The sequence below is a fragment of the Choloepus didactylus genome, chromosome 14 (genome assembly GCF_015220235.1).
Source record: "Choloepus didactylus isolate mChoDid1 chromosome 14, mChoDid1.pri, whole genome shotgun sequence".
Classification (NCBI taxonomy): Eukaryota; Metazoa; Chordata; class Mammalia; order Pilosa; family Megalonychidae; genus Choloepus; species Choloepus didactylus.
Window position 1 is genome coordinate 69,095,600 of NC_051320.1, and position 13,213 is coordinate 69,108,812.

The 13,213-nt window shown below is 46.2% G+C and overlaps 1 protein-coding gene across 8 annotated transcripts in view; it reads right to left on the reverse strand.

Moving 5' to 3' along the window:
• The window catches only part of CSMD3 (CUB and Sushi multiple domains 3), a 1,408,207-nt gene that overhangs the window by 672,494 nt on the left and 722,500 nt on the right, over positions 1-13,213 (reverse strand). Inside the window, exons 1-2 of one of the 8 annotated variants that reach the window (XM_037802759.1) lie at positions 8,732-8,747; positions 7,814-7,881 (exon numbers count right to left, since the gene is read on the reverse strand). The exons of the other annotated variants lie outside the window; for them this stretch is intronic. The gene's annotated coding sequence lies outside the window, so the exon portion shown is untranslated. Of the gene's footprint in view, positions 1-7,813; positions 7,882-8,731; positions 8,748-13,213 lie in introns of those variants that run through there. 8 annotated transcript variants of the gene reach the window in all.

Sequence of the window (13,213 nt, forward strand, 5' to 3'; positions counted from 1 at the left end):
AGAGAAATTATAACATAGAAGGTGACAATATTGAACAAGAATATACAAGTGGGTCTTCATGCAGGAAAATTTTTGAAAGTGAAAGATGTGAAAATGGCATCCAGCCCACATGTGTACGCTCTGGAAATTGTTCATATACTCTATGGATACACGTACCTCATATTGATGACAAATGCATTAGACTACCTAACATTGAGAAAAATCATCATCATAGAAATAAGGAATGTTCAGAACAGAAAAAGGATTTATTTCACATGCAGAGATAATGTTAAGTGTGTATTTTAATGCAAAGTAGAACAATTAATTCAATGATCAAGTTAGTTTAATGTATCTGTTCTACTATTAGTTGGTTCTTATGAAGAAACCCTCAGCTATACTGATAATTCAAATGCTATAATTAAAGGAAACCTTCCACTACAGAAGATTGTATAAGGGGAATGAAGTAACATCAAAAATTGTATATTACTTTAAAACTTCAATGCTCAGTTATAATATGTTATTTTTAGTGAGCCTAATTGCAATGCTTGTCAACTGATCAGTAACAATGATTGTAATTTAATGTTCTAATTTTTTAGCATGACACCAGTCACCTGTAAATTATTCAACCACATATTCAAATACAGAAGAAAACAGGATGGAATAATGCTTTTTTTCTACATTAATACATAAGTTAAATCTAATAAATAACTGAAGAGATGATGTTTCCTGATGAGATGGCAATATGAGGCAACAGTAATAGATGTCATTTAAAGTGATCCTACTTCGTCTCAGGCTTTTCATGTTTCCTTATCTAATCAGTACAACAACATTATAATATAGTAGTATTACATATAATAGTTTTGATGAAAAAACAAAACTGTCACCAAGAGGATTCAAGGATCTTACCCAAGATCTTAACAGTTACTAAGAGGTATATTTTGGATTTAAAACCACAACCACGTTCTTCCAGTTTAAATTTTTGGATTATTTTCACCAATCACCTATTTGTTTTGATGTGCTCAGACATCATTATTGCTTTTAAAGTTATCAAATATGAAGAAAAGCATGATAGGTTATTACAGATATTGAGGGTTCAATTCACACCTTGGTTAACTGGGGTTACACATACTAGTAGAACTGTGTGCTTATGGTTTACACCAGCAATTAACTTCCAAAATGAGATGACATAATAATCTATGGAAGCAAATGCATTCATTACTGTTTTTCAAACTATGTTATCACCCATTAGTGCATAATGAAATCAATTAACTGAGGCATGACCAATGATTTTTAAAACAAATAATTGAATAGAATAGATACAATAGAATATAGAAAATGCATTGAAGTAGTAAAGTAAAACATTATTTTCTGAAACTATATATGTCAGTTCAAATAGAAATATACCGATAAATCCAACATTAATGTCTAAATTCAGATATTTGATAAAAATAGCAAAGAAGTGAAAGTTATTATAATGCATAAAAATTGGATTTTTTTTTTTCATGTGGTAAAAGAAGAGATAATAGGTGGGGCAAGACGGCAGCATAAAGAGCTTTGGAATTTTGTTCATTCCCTAGGGAAGTTAGTATATAGCCAGGAACAGTTTGGAACAACAGTTTGGGGGACTTCTGTGACAAGATACAAATTGTGCACTTGTCTGAAATGGGTAGAAGGGCCAAGATTATAGTGCAGAACTGTAAGTAAAGTCTCCCAATCTGTGGAGGCTGGCGCCGCTCCCTCACTAGCACAGCAGGCTGTTTTGGAGTCACTTCCCTGCGGGAAAAAGAAGCAGCCTCTACTAAGAGCAAGGGAAGGTAGTTCAACCAAGCTCCAATTATGGATTTAAATAACAAATTTGGGCTGTTGAATACAAGCTCTGAGCACAGATAAATCCAGAGACAGTATGAAAGGAACCAAGAGGTCTCTCCTGGCAGAGAGGAGGTGGGGCTGACAGAAAACAAACAAACAAACAAAAAAACACAGAGGCATTTGGTGTCAGCTGAGCACAGAATACTAGAAAAGGGCTATTCCCCCAAAAGGGGACACATAGAACTCAGTACCAACACCGGTTCTTGACTATGAACTGGGGGACTGGGGTCCGGCTCTGAAAAGGGATTTTTTTTTTTTTTTTTTTTTTTTTTTTTTTTTACGTTTTAGCTTAAAGAAAGCAGCAGACTTTTTCAGTCAGCAGCACTGCTTCAGGTAAGGGCAGAGTTCAGGAATATCTGAGAGAGTAAGTAATTAGTCACCCTGAGGGGCATATCTTCCCCAAGAAAGGGGGTGGGGCAGGACCCAGCACAAGTGGTGGCCCTCTTTCAGAGAATTAGGACCCCAGGGGCTGGAAAACAGAAACAGTTTAAGCCCACCCTCTGCCCCAGCCTCTGTCTCAACCACTCCCCTGGCAGGGGCAGGGTCTGCTGAAAATTAAAGGCAATGTACCACTTTATGCCAATGAGGGGCTGTGGGCTGATAAATGCCACCTGCTGGGCAGGATAGAAAAAGCACAGAATCAAAAGGTTTTCACAGGAAAGACTGGCAACCTGCTGGATCTCATCCCCAGGGAACCTTGATACTGCTTACACTCTCTTCCTGAGTCCTGAGACTGTCTTGTCTAGGAAAATCTGTTTGGAGTTGATCCTATCTGGGGAAACCCTCCTCAAAAAATCTTCCCAAGAATCAGAAAAACAAAAGCTGAAAAATTCTGATCTGCTAAACCAAAGCTATGCTAGAGGTCTATAGTAAGTTGAACTGAATGTCAAAGAACAGATAGAGAACAAAGCCAGCCAAGAAGAAAACCCTAGGAAAAAAAGAGAATTAACAACCTCCAAAATAAACAAATCAAGGAAATCAGATGCCTAGACACCAGCAAAAAATCATGAGTCATACCAGGAAGCATGAAGATATGGCTCAGTTAAGGAACAAGCTAATACTATAAATGAGAGGAATTGAAAAAAAGTAATTAAAAATCAAACAAATCTTCTAAATCAAATCAATGAGTTAAAGAAAATGTGGCAAAAGAGATGAAGGATAGAAAGAAGACAGTCAGTGACCATGCAGAAGAATTTGAAAGCTGGAAAAAACAAATGGCAGAACTTATAGGAATGAAAGGCACAAGAGAAGAGATGAAAAACACAATAAAGACATACAATAGCAAATTTAAAGAGGTAGAAGAAAGGATTAGTGAACTAGAGGCACAACATCTGAAATACTACACTCAAAATAACAGATAGGGAAAAGAATGGAAAAGTATGAACAGGATCTATGGAATTGAATGACAACATGAAACACACAAATATACATCTTATGGGTATCCTAGAAGGAGAAGGGAAATGGGCAAAAAGAATAATGGAGGAAATAATCACTGAAAAAAATTCCCAACTCTTATGAAAGACATAAAGTTACAGATTCAAAAAGCATGGCATATCCCAAACAGAAAAGATCCAAATATACCTACTTCAAGATACTTACTAATCAGAGATTGTCAAATGTTGAAGACAAAGAGAGACTTCTGAAAGCAGCAAAAGAAAAGCAATCCATCACATACAAGGGAAGCCCGATATAACTGTGTGGACTTCTCAGCAGAAAACATGTAGGTGAGAAGGCAATAGTATGACATATTTAAGATAGTGAAAGAGAAATATCCAGCAAAACAGACCTTCAAAAACGAAGGAGAGGTGAAAATATTTTCAGACAAACAGACACTGAGAGTTTGTGAACAAAAGACTGGCTCTACAAGAAATTCTAAAGGCAGGAAAAGATAGGAAAGAGGGGTTTGGAGAAGAGTGTAGAAATGAAGATTATCAGTAAAGTAAAAAGAGAGGAAAAAAATAAGATGACATATAAAATTCAAAAGACAAAATGGCAGAAGAGAGGACTACCTTCACAGTAACAACATAAATATTAATTGATTAAATTCCCCAATAAAAAGACACAGACTGGCAGAATGGATTAAAAAACAGGACCCATCTGGAGGTGGCCTAAGATATCACTGACTGGGGAACAGAATGGTAAACTGTGGTGTGTGCGTACAGTGGAATATTGAGCAACTGCAAGGAGTGAAGCTATGAGAGATGCAACACAATGAGGTGAATGGATCCTGGAGATAGCATTTTGAGTGAACTGTGCCAGAAACAAAGGCAAACACCATAATGCCTCACCAATACAGACTAACTACAATGTGTAAACTCAGAATTGAATCTTAGAGCACAGCTTATTAGGAGAATGCTTATTATAATGGTCCCTAGATTATAAGCTCTTACAGCAGTCACATCTATTCCTGAACTGTAATGGTTATCTCCAGATTAGGAAATGCTGATCACTTTGTGTATAACCTGATTGATCCCTGGAACTTTGGGTATCTGTGTGACACCTGAAACTCAGTGGCAGATATGAATGTCAGTATTAGAGCATACAGAAACTAAAAAGCTGAAAAAGAGTCCAGGCTTCAGTTAGAGATATGAATAAAGCAGATCTAGTTAGGACTAGGGCAAATTGGGCCAAAGGGTAAAGGATGATATGGACTGTGTGTTAAAACTTCAACTTCCATGTGAAACCGAGGGACGAAATGTTTATTTGGTGCAGGATCTCTATTTCCTAAACAATTTAATTCAAACAGTTTGTTCAAATACCATAATTACATGAAACATTGAATAGGAAGTGAGACCTGGTAGGTTTGTACAGGTTAGTGTGAAATAGCGACACTTCCCAGAGTAATTTGGACAGAGAATAAAAATATGTATGCAGGGCCCCCCTGAGGAGCTGGGGGAAAATGTGGAAGTGTTGGACTTCACCTGGATTGTTGCTGATGTTCTCACAAACATTGAGGTCTAGTGGGTTGGTATATTGAGCCCTCTTTCTTGGGGCTTGCCCTCATGGAGCTTGTTACTTCAAAGGAGAGGCTAAACCTGCTTATAATTGTGCCTAAGACTCTCCCCCCGGGTACTTCTTTGTTGCTCAGATGTGGCCCTCTCTCTCCAGCTAACCCAACTTGGCAGGGGAACTCACTGCCCTGTACCCTACATGGAACCTGACTTGCAGGGGTATAAATCTTCCTGGTAATGCAGAATATGACTACTGAAGATGAATCTATGCGGGACACTGATTACGTGCTTCAACTTGGCGGGCCTGGGCTGGGGGACCTGATCAGCCCCTGGGGAGGGTGGTGGGCACGGGCGACAGCGCCCTCCGCAGCCCCCCGGGCCTGGGAAAGTGAGGCCGGAGGCAGGCCCCATTTCCTCACCCAAAATACCACTGTTAGGGGAGGCTTGCCGGAGGGAACCGCCTTTTCCCCACCCCCTTATCTTGCCCGGACACTCCCCGTTGCCAGTGCAACTCCCATTACCATCAGTGCGCATACATTGTTGCCAGACACCGTTACCGGAGCAACTCTCGCCCCTTTTCAATCAACCTCCTCGCCCTCTCAGAACCAATCCAAGCCTTTAACCTCTACAGCTACCCCGCCCTCTAAACGCCCGATATAAGCTTGTACTCTCCCCTAATAAACTCTCTTGGTTTCTTCACCCTAAAAAGAAACGTGTCCCGCCTGTTCCTTTCTCGCCGCCCTCCATACTTTGCACGCCACCCCGCCGGGGACCTGGCCAAGTCCCCCGCCTCGCCCTCGCCTCCGGGAAAGAGCCCCCGCCGCCGGTACCCTCCAAGCAATCCTGAGAGCCTAGGATTTAGCAACCGGCTGCCACCCCCCCCCCGACGAATCAACTGCGACCGCAACTGGCGCCCAACGTGGGGCCCCTGGAATTAAAAGTCCTCTCCACGCAGCGGTCCAGTAAAACCACCCGCTCGCCCGGACGCCTCTCCAGCTCCCCTTCTCCTCGCCTGCAAAGTAAGGGCCGCCTCTCCCTCGCCGCCCCGCGGAGCCGCCTCTCCCTCGCCGCTCCACGTCCGGAGCCGCCTCTCCCACGCCGCTCCGCGCCCGGGCCGCTCTTCCTTTCCCGCGTTAACCTAACTCTTACCCCCGACTACCTTTCGTCTTCTCTTCCTATGTCCCCCCATTCCTCCTAACACTCTTCCTCCAGTAGCTTTCCCTCTTCCCCTCCATTACTTTTCTGTGGTCCTTTGTGTCTTTGTTTCTTTGTTTCGCGCGGTGTGCCTCTTTGCGACTGCCCCTCCCAAACTGCTCTCGCTACTAGAGGCTCCTGCCTTCTATTCTCGCCGTTTCCTCGGTTTACCTCATTTTCTTTACTCAATAATCAACCCCCCTTTTTTCTTTTCTCACTCCGCCATGGGTAATCGTCTATCTGCACACCAAGCACCCCAAGTTCGTGCTCTGGCTGGTCTCCTAGACACACATCGCTGTAAGGTGTCTGTCCGGCAGCTGCAAGTATACTGGGACCTCCTGCTGCCCTTTAACCCATGGCTCACCACTTGCCATCTTTGGGACCCTGTTACTTATGATCGCCTTATTGATCGGGTCACCAACGCCATGGAACATGAGAGCAAACGCTTCCCTCCCGGCTTGCTCCCCACCTTAATAACCGTCCGCTCCTGCCTTCAAGGCTCCCTCCCCCCTGATCGAGGCCCCATTAAATCCAAGGAGGCCCTATCAACCCAGTCAACAGATTCAGACAGCGATACTAATGTAGACCATGATTCGGAAACAGAGTCCTTAGTCGAGCAGATTAACAACGCGCTCGAAGTGACTCCCAAAAAACAAAATAACATTGAGCCTCGCCAAGATGGCGAACTTCCTCCTCCTCCTTCTTCTTCCATCGAGGGGAGGAAGTGCTCCGGCGATGACGTCAGCCCTAAGCTGGGCCGGAAACCGCAAGCGCTTTACCCCGCCCTTTCACAGGGCGGAGCTAGTCCACCATCTTATGCCTTAGCCACTCCCACCGCGCCGCCGTCTTGCGACGCTTGGGGCCTCCCACTTCCGCCTCCCCCTCCGGCGAGCTCCCCCTCGGAGCCGCTACCGGCAGCTGCCGCCGCTCCTCCCACCCTGCCAACTAACAACCCCTGGCTGCCTTCTACACCTCAAGGCAACCCTTGGGGCAACGCTCCCCCTACCCCCACTCCCGCGCCAAGCGCTCTGCAAGCGCGTCCTCCTTTCTCTCGTGCTTTTCGCTGCTTTCCTCTTAACCTTACCCCCACACCACAGAAACCGTATGACTGGTATCCCATTGACTCTGATACTATTAAGCAGCTTCGCAGGGCCGTCAAGGAGGACGGGTTAGGTAGCCCATACGCTTCCCAAATACTGCAGGATCTCGCCATGGACTTTTGCCTCCCCCAAGACTGGGCCTCGCTTGCCCGTTCCATTCTTAACCCCAGCCAGTTTATTGATTGGCGTGCTCACTTCCAGGCGGAAGCAGCTAAGCAAAGCGAGCAAGACACAGCCACTGGAGTCTATCATCACCCCGAAGCCTACTTAGGCACGGGAGCGTTTATAAATGCATCTGCTTATATTAATGTACCTGCCACCTTTTGGCCTATCCTCAGAGGAATCGCCTTGCGAGCTTTTGCCAACTGCTCTGCCTATCGGCCTAATAAATTCACCAAGCTCTTCCAGGAGCCGAGTGAGCCTTTCGCCACCTTTGTCTCCAGAGTTGAAGAAACCTGCGCTCGAAAGGTAAGTAATCCCCAGGCCCAATATTATATGTGCCCAGCCTCCAACCCTGGAAAATCGTATTGCAATGCCCCCAATCAATATTATTGTGCCTATTGGGGCTGCGAGACACTAGCTACTGGTTGGAAGCCGTCTAGCGTTAATCACTATCTTACCCTACACTGGGCCCCCTGGAACTGCAAACCCCGTGATGAGCCCGTTTATTTCAGCACGGACGACAGTTCCCACCTTCCACCCACAGATACCTGCACTCACCTTAATCTTACCGTGCAACTCCCCACTGATCCTTCCTGGTTAACCGGTCGAACTTGGGGCTTCAGAATCTATAAGGACGGAACCGACCCAGGATCACTTATTCTCATAAAAAAAGAGGCTGCAAACCAACCAGGCCAAAATACTGCATTAAGAACACCCTCTGGCATAGGTCCCAACCAAGTCATTAACCCCCTTTTTCCACAGCTCTCCAGCCGCACCTCAGCTCCAACAAGCCGCACCTCAGCTGCAAACAATGCATCGCCAACCCCACCACCCCGACCTCCTCTACCCCCCTCTCGCTACTCCTCTCGCTACTCTTCTCCCCTCCTTGGCCTTATCCAAGCAGCCTTCACCTCAGTGAATTCCTCCAACCCCAATCTTACCTCCTCTTGTTGGCTTTGCCTCTCCACTTCCTCCCCCCTGTATAAGCCAGTTGCCTCCAACCTCTCCTTTTCAGAAAACACAGAGGACAGCCCCTCGGAATGCAATTGGAATACCTCTGCCGTCCCCCTAACCTTTCATTCAGTCTCCTTTACAGGAAAGTGCATCCGCCCTCGCTCAAGTAACTCTCCCAACCTCACAGCTTGTGCCGACTACTCATCTCCCAGCAGCTCTGCAAAATTTCTCATCCCTCATAACTCCTCCCAATGGCTCTGCTCCTCTACAGGGCTTACCCCCTGCCTTAACGTGCAAACCCTCAATACAACTAATGAAACTTGCCTCCTAATTGTCCTCATCCCTAGGGTCCTATACCACAGCGAGGAAGACTTCTTCCTCCGCCTGGAAACAACTGCAGCTTCTGCCCCACTGCAAAAGCGAGAGCCCATCACCGTCCTCACGATTGCCTCCCTCCTAGGTCTTGCAGGCGCTGGCACCGAAATCGCTGCATTAGCCAGTCAAGGCTCCGCCCTAACTCACCTCCGGGCGGCTGTTGACGAGGACATTCGTCACCTACAAGACGCTATTTCCCATCTTAAAAATTCTGTCAATTCCCTCTCTGAGGTAGTGCTCCAAAACCGCCGAGGTCTCGACCTTCTCCTCCTCAAAGAAGGAGGCCTTTGCGCCGCCCTAGGAGAAGAGTGCTGTGTATATGCCAATTCCACGGGTCTCGCCGAAGACAGCCTAAAGAAGGTCTGAGAGGGACTGGAACAACGCAAAAGAGACCGTGAAGCCACCAGCTATTGGTCCCACATCTTTTCCCCCCTCCTCCCTTACCTCCTCCCTCTCCTCGGCCCCCTACTAATGATTATTCTAGCTCTCACCTTAGGACCCTGCATTATCCGCAGAATTGTCCAGCTTGTAAGGAAACAAACGGATGCTATTTTCTCCTCGTTCGTGCAAGTCCAGTACCAGCGACTCGCCACCTCTGACGCTCCCTACTCCAAGATGACAACCAACCCTCCGCGACCTCACCGCCACCGGTCAACCTGCCGACCGCGAGGCCCTTCTCGATTGCCTGAACATCGCACCAACCTCGAGCTCCAGCTTCTCTGAACCTCCAACTTTAAACCCCCCACCCTCGTCCATCCCGCAAGCAGCAAGGCCCCTGTCGAGCGCCCGGGCGCCACACCAACGCCGAGCTCCAGCCTCGCTGAGCCACCGTCAACCCCTTTTTCCCCTCCCCGGCCTCCCCCTTCCCTCATCCCTTAGCGGGCCTCTCCGGTAAGCTTCTTCCTTTAATTAGAAAAGAAGGGGGAAATGCGGGACACTGATTACGTGCTTCAACTTGGCGGGCCTGGGCTGGGGGACCTGATCAGCCCCTGGGGAGGGTGGTGGGCACGGGCGACAGCGCCCTCCGCAGCCCCCCGGGCCTGGGAAAGTGAGGCCGGAGGCAGGCCCCATTTCCTCACCCAAAATACCACTGTTAGGGGAGGCTTGCCGGAGGGAACCGCCTTTTCCCCACCCCCTTATCTTGCCCGGACACTCCCCGTTGCCAGTGCAACTCCCATTACCACCAGTGCGCATACATTGTTGCCAGACACCGTTACCGGAGCAACTCTCGCCCCTTTTCAATCAACCTCCTCGCCCTCTCAGAACCAATCCAAGCCTTTAACCTCTACAGCTACCCCGCCCTCTAAACTCCCGATATAAGCTTGTACTCTCCCCTAATAAACTCTCTTGGTTTCTTCACCCTAAAAAGAAACGTGTCCCGCCTGTTCCTTTCTCGCCGCCCTCCATACTTTGCACGCCACCCCGCCGGGGACCTGGCCAAGTCCCCCGCCTCGCCCTCACCTCCGGGAAAGAGCCCCCGCCGCCGGTACCCTCCAAGCAATCCTGAGAGCCTAGGATTTAGCAACCGGCCGCCACCCCCCCCCGATGAATCAACTGCGACCGCAAATCTAGACCTGACATCGTGTGATTGAAAACATCTTCTTGACTAAAAGGGGGATGTGAAATGAAACAAAATAAAGTTTCAGTGGCTGAGAGATTCCAAATGGAGTCGAGCGGTCACTCAGGTGGACACTCATAGGCACAATATAGATAACTCTTTTTAGGTTTTAATATACTGGAGTAGCCACAAGTAAATACTTGAAACTATCAAACTGCAACCCAGTTGCCTTGATTCTTGAAGACGATTGTATAACAACACAGCTTACAAGTGGTGACAGTGTGATTGTGAAAGCCTTGTGGATCACACTCCCTTTATCCAATGTATGGATGGATGAGTAGAAAAATGGGGAGAAAAACTAAATGAAAAATAGGGTGGTGGGGAGATGATCTGGGTATTCTTTTTAAGTTTTATTTTTTATTATTATTTTTACTTTTTCTGGTATAAGGAAAATGTTCAAAAAATAGATTGGGGTGATGAATGCACAACTAAAACAAAAAATAATAATAAACATGGACCCATCTGTATGCTGTCTACCAGACACACACTTTAGACCCAAGTACAAAAATGGTTGAAAGTGAAAGGCTGGGAAAAGATATTTCATGCAAACAGCAACCAGAAAAGTGTGGGGGTAGTTATACTAATATCAGACAAATTGGACTTCAAATGTAAGGTAATTAGAACAGACAAAGAAGGACACTATGTATTAATAAAAGGGACAATTCATCAAGAAGACATAACAACCATAAATATTAATGCATCAAGCCAGTGTGCCCCAAAAGACATGAGGCAAACACTGACAATACCAAATGAGAAGTAGACACCTCTACAATAATAGCAACTTCAATATATTACTCTCATCAATAGATAGAATATCGGGAACCTAAGATGGAGGCTAGGTGAGACAGGGCAAAGAAACACCTCCGTGAAAAATACTAGATAAAAACCAGAAAGTGACCCAGAACACCAGTTCCAGCATAGCACCAGCCAGACAAGGTCTGCTAAATCCAGAGGGACTGTGCATTTGGTGAAACCAGGAGCTGCATTCTGAAACGAGCGAGTGAGCCAGCTGAAAGTCTGGCGACCATGCTGCAGTGTGGGGAAATGGTGGGCTGGCGTTTGGAGACAGAATAGTTCTTTAAAAAAAAAAAAAAAGCCCGGAGCATCTGCAGATACAATGGGAATAACCATGCAGTGAAGCATGGCGGGAGCGGGCTGGGCTAACACCTCAGTGTCTGGCGTGCAGGATACTCCTTCCCACACCCGCTGCTGATTGTCTCGAGACCAGGGGAGCAGAGCGGAGCCAAAAGGAGAAAAAAACCCCACTCCTTGCAGCCATCTCCCTGGCAGGCTGGGGACACTCCTGCCCCGGGCTGGACCCACAGCCCAGAGCCATGCCAAGAAACCAAGTGTGACGGGGAGTCTTTCCTGCAGAACCACACACATGCCACAATATTGGCCGTGGACAGCGGCCTTTAATGCACCCATGGCTGATTGTCCGGGAGCTGGGAGGGTGGAGTTGTGCGAAAAGGGGGAAGTTAATGCGTCCCATTCAACCATCTTTGAAGCAGGCTGGGAGCGCCCCTGCACAGCCCGACAACCCAGGGCTTCCCTGGCAGGCCTACGTGCACTTGTGATGTGGCGCAGCCCTCCCACAGCAGAGGTCCTGGAAGAGCACAGCCAGGAAGGGGGACCCACTTGGAAATCCCAGGGACCCTATGCAAATACCAAGGACTTGTGGGTCAGCAGCAGAGACAATCTGTGGTAAGACTGAGATGAAGGCTTAGACTCTTGCAACAGCCTTAAATCCCTGGGAACACCTGGGAGGTTTGATTATTAAAGCTGCCCTGCCTCCCTAACCACCCAGACACATGCCCCACATTCAGGGCGGACAGCACGAACAACACACCCAAATTTAGTGCACCAATTGAACTCCACAAGAATCAGATACCCACACACCACAAAGACAAAGTTGGGGAGAACTGACTTGAGGGGAATAGGTGACTCATGGACGCCATCTGCTGGTTAGTTAGAGAAAGTGTATGCCACCAAGCTGCAGTTCTGACAAATTAGAGATCAAGTAAAGCAAATGCCAAGAAGCCAAAAACAACAGAAAATCTTAAAGCATATGATAAACCAGATGTTATGGAGAACCCAAACCCAAACACCAAAATCAAAAGATCAGAAGACACACAGTACCTGGCACAATGAATCAAAGAACTACAGACAGGCAATGAGAGCATGGCACAGGATATAAAGAACATGAAGAAGAGCCTGGCACAGGGTATAAAGACATAAAGAAGACCCTAGAAGAGCATAAAGAAGAAATTGCAAGAGTAAATTAAAAAATAGAATATATTATGGAAATAAAAGAAACTGTAAGCCAAATTAAAAAGACTCTGGATACTCATAATACAAGATTAGAGCAAGTCGAACAACAACTCAGCCTCCTCAAGGATTACAGAACAGAAAATGAAAGAACAAAAGAAAGAATGGGGAAAAAATTGAAAAAATCGAAACGATCTCAGGGATATGATAGATAAAATAAAACATCCAAATTTAAGACTCATTGGTATCCCAGAAGGGGAAGAGAAGGGTAAAGGTCTAGAAAGAGCATTCAAAGAAATTGTTGGGGAAAACTTCCCAAACCTTCTACACAATATAAATACACAAAGCATAAATGCCCAGCGAACTCCAAATAGAATAAATCCAAATAAACCCACTCCGAGACATATTCTGATCAGACCGTCAAATACTGAAGACAAGGAGCAAGTTCTGAAAGCAGCAAGAGAAAAGCAATTCACCACATGCAAAGGAACCAGCATAAGACTAAGTAGTGATTACTCAGTGGCCACCATGGAGGCAAGAAGGCAGTGGCATGACATATTTAAAATAATGAAAGAGAAAAATTTCCAACCAAGAATACTTTATCCAGCAAAACTCTCCTTCAAATTTGAGGGAAAGCTTAAGTTTTTCACAGACAAACAAATGCTGAGACATTTTGCTAATAAAAGGCCTGCCCTACTTCAGATACTAAAGGGAGCCCTACTGACAGAGAAATAAAGAAAGGA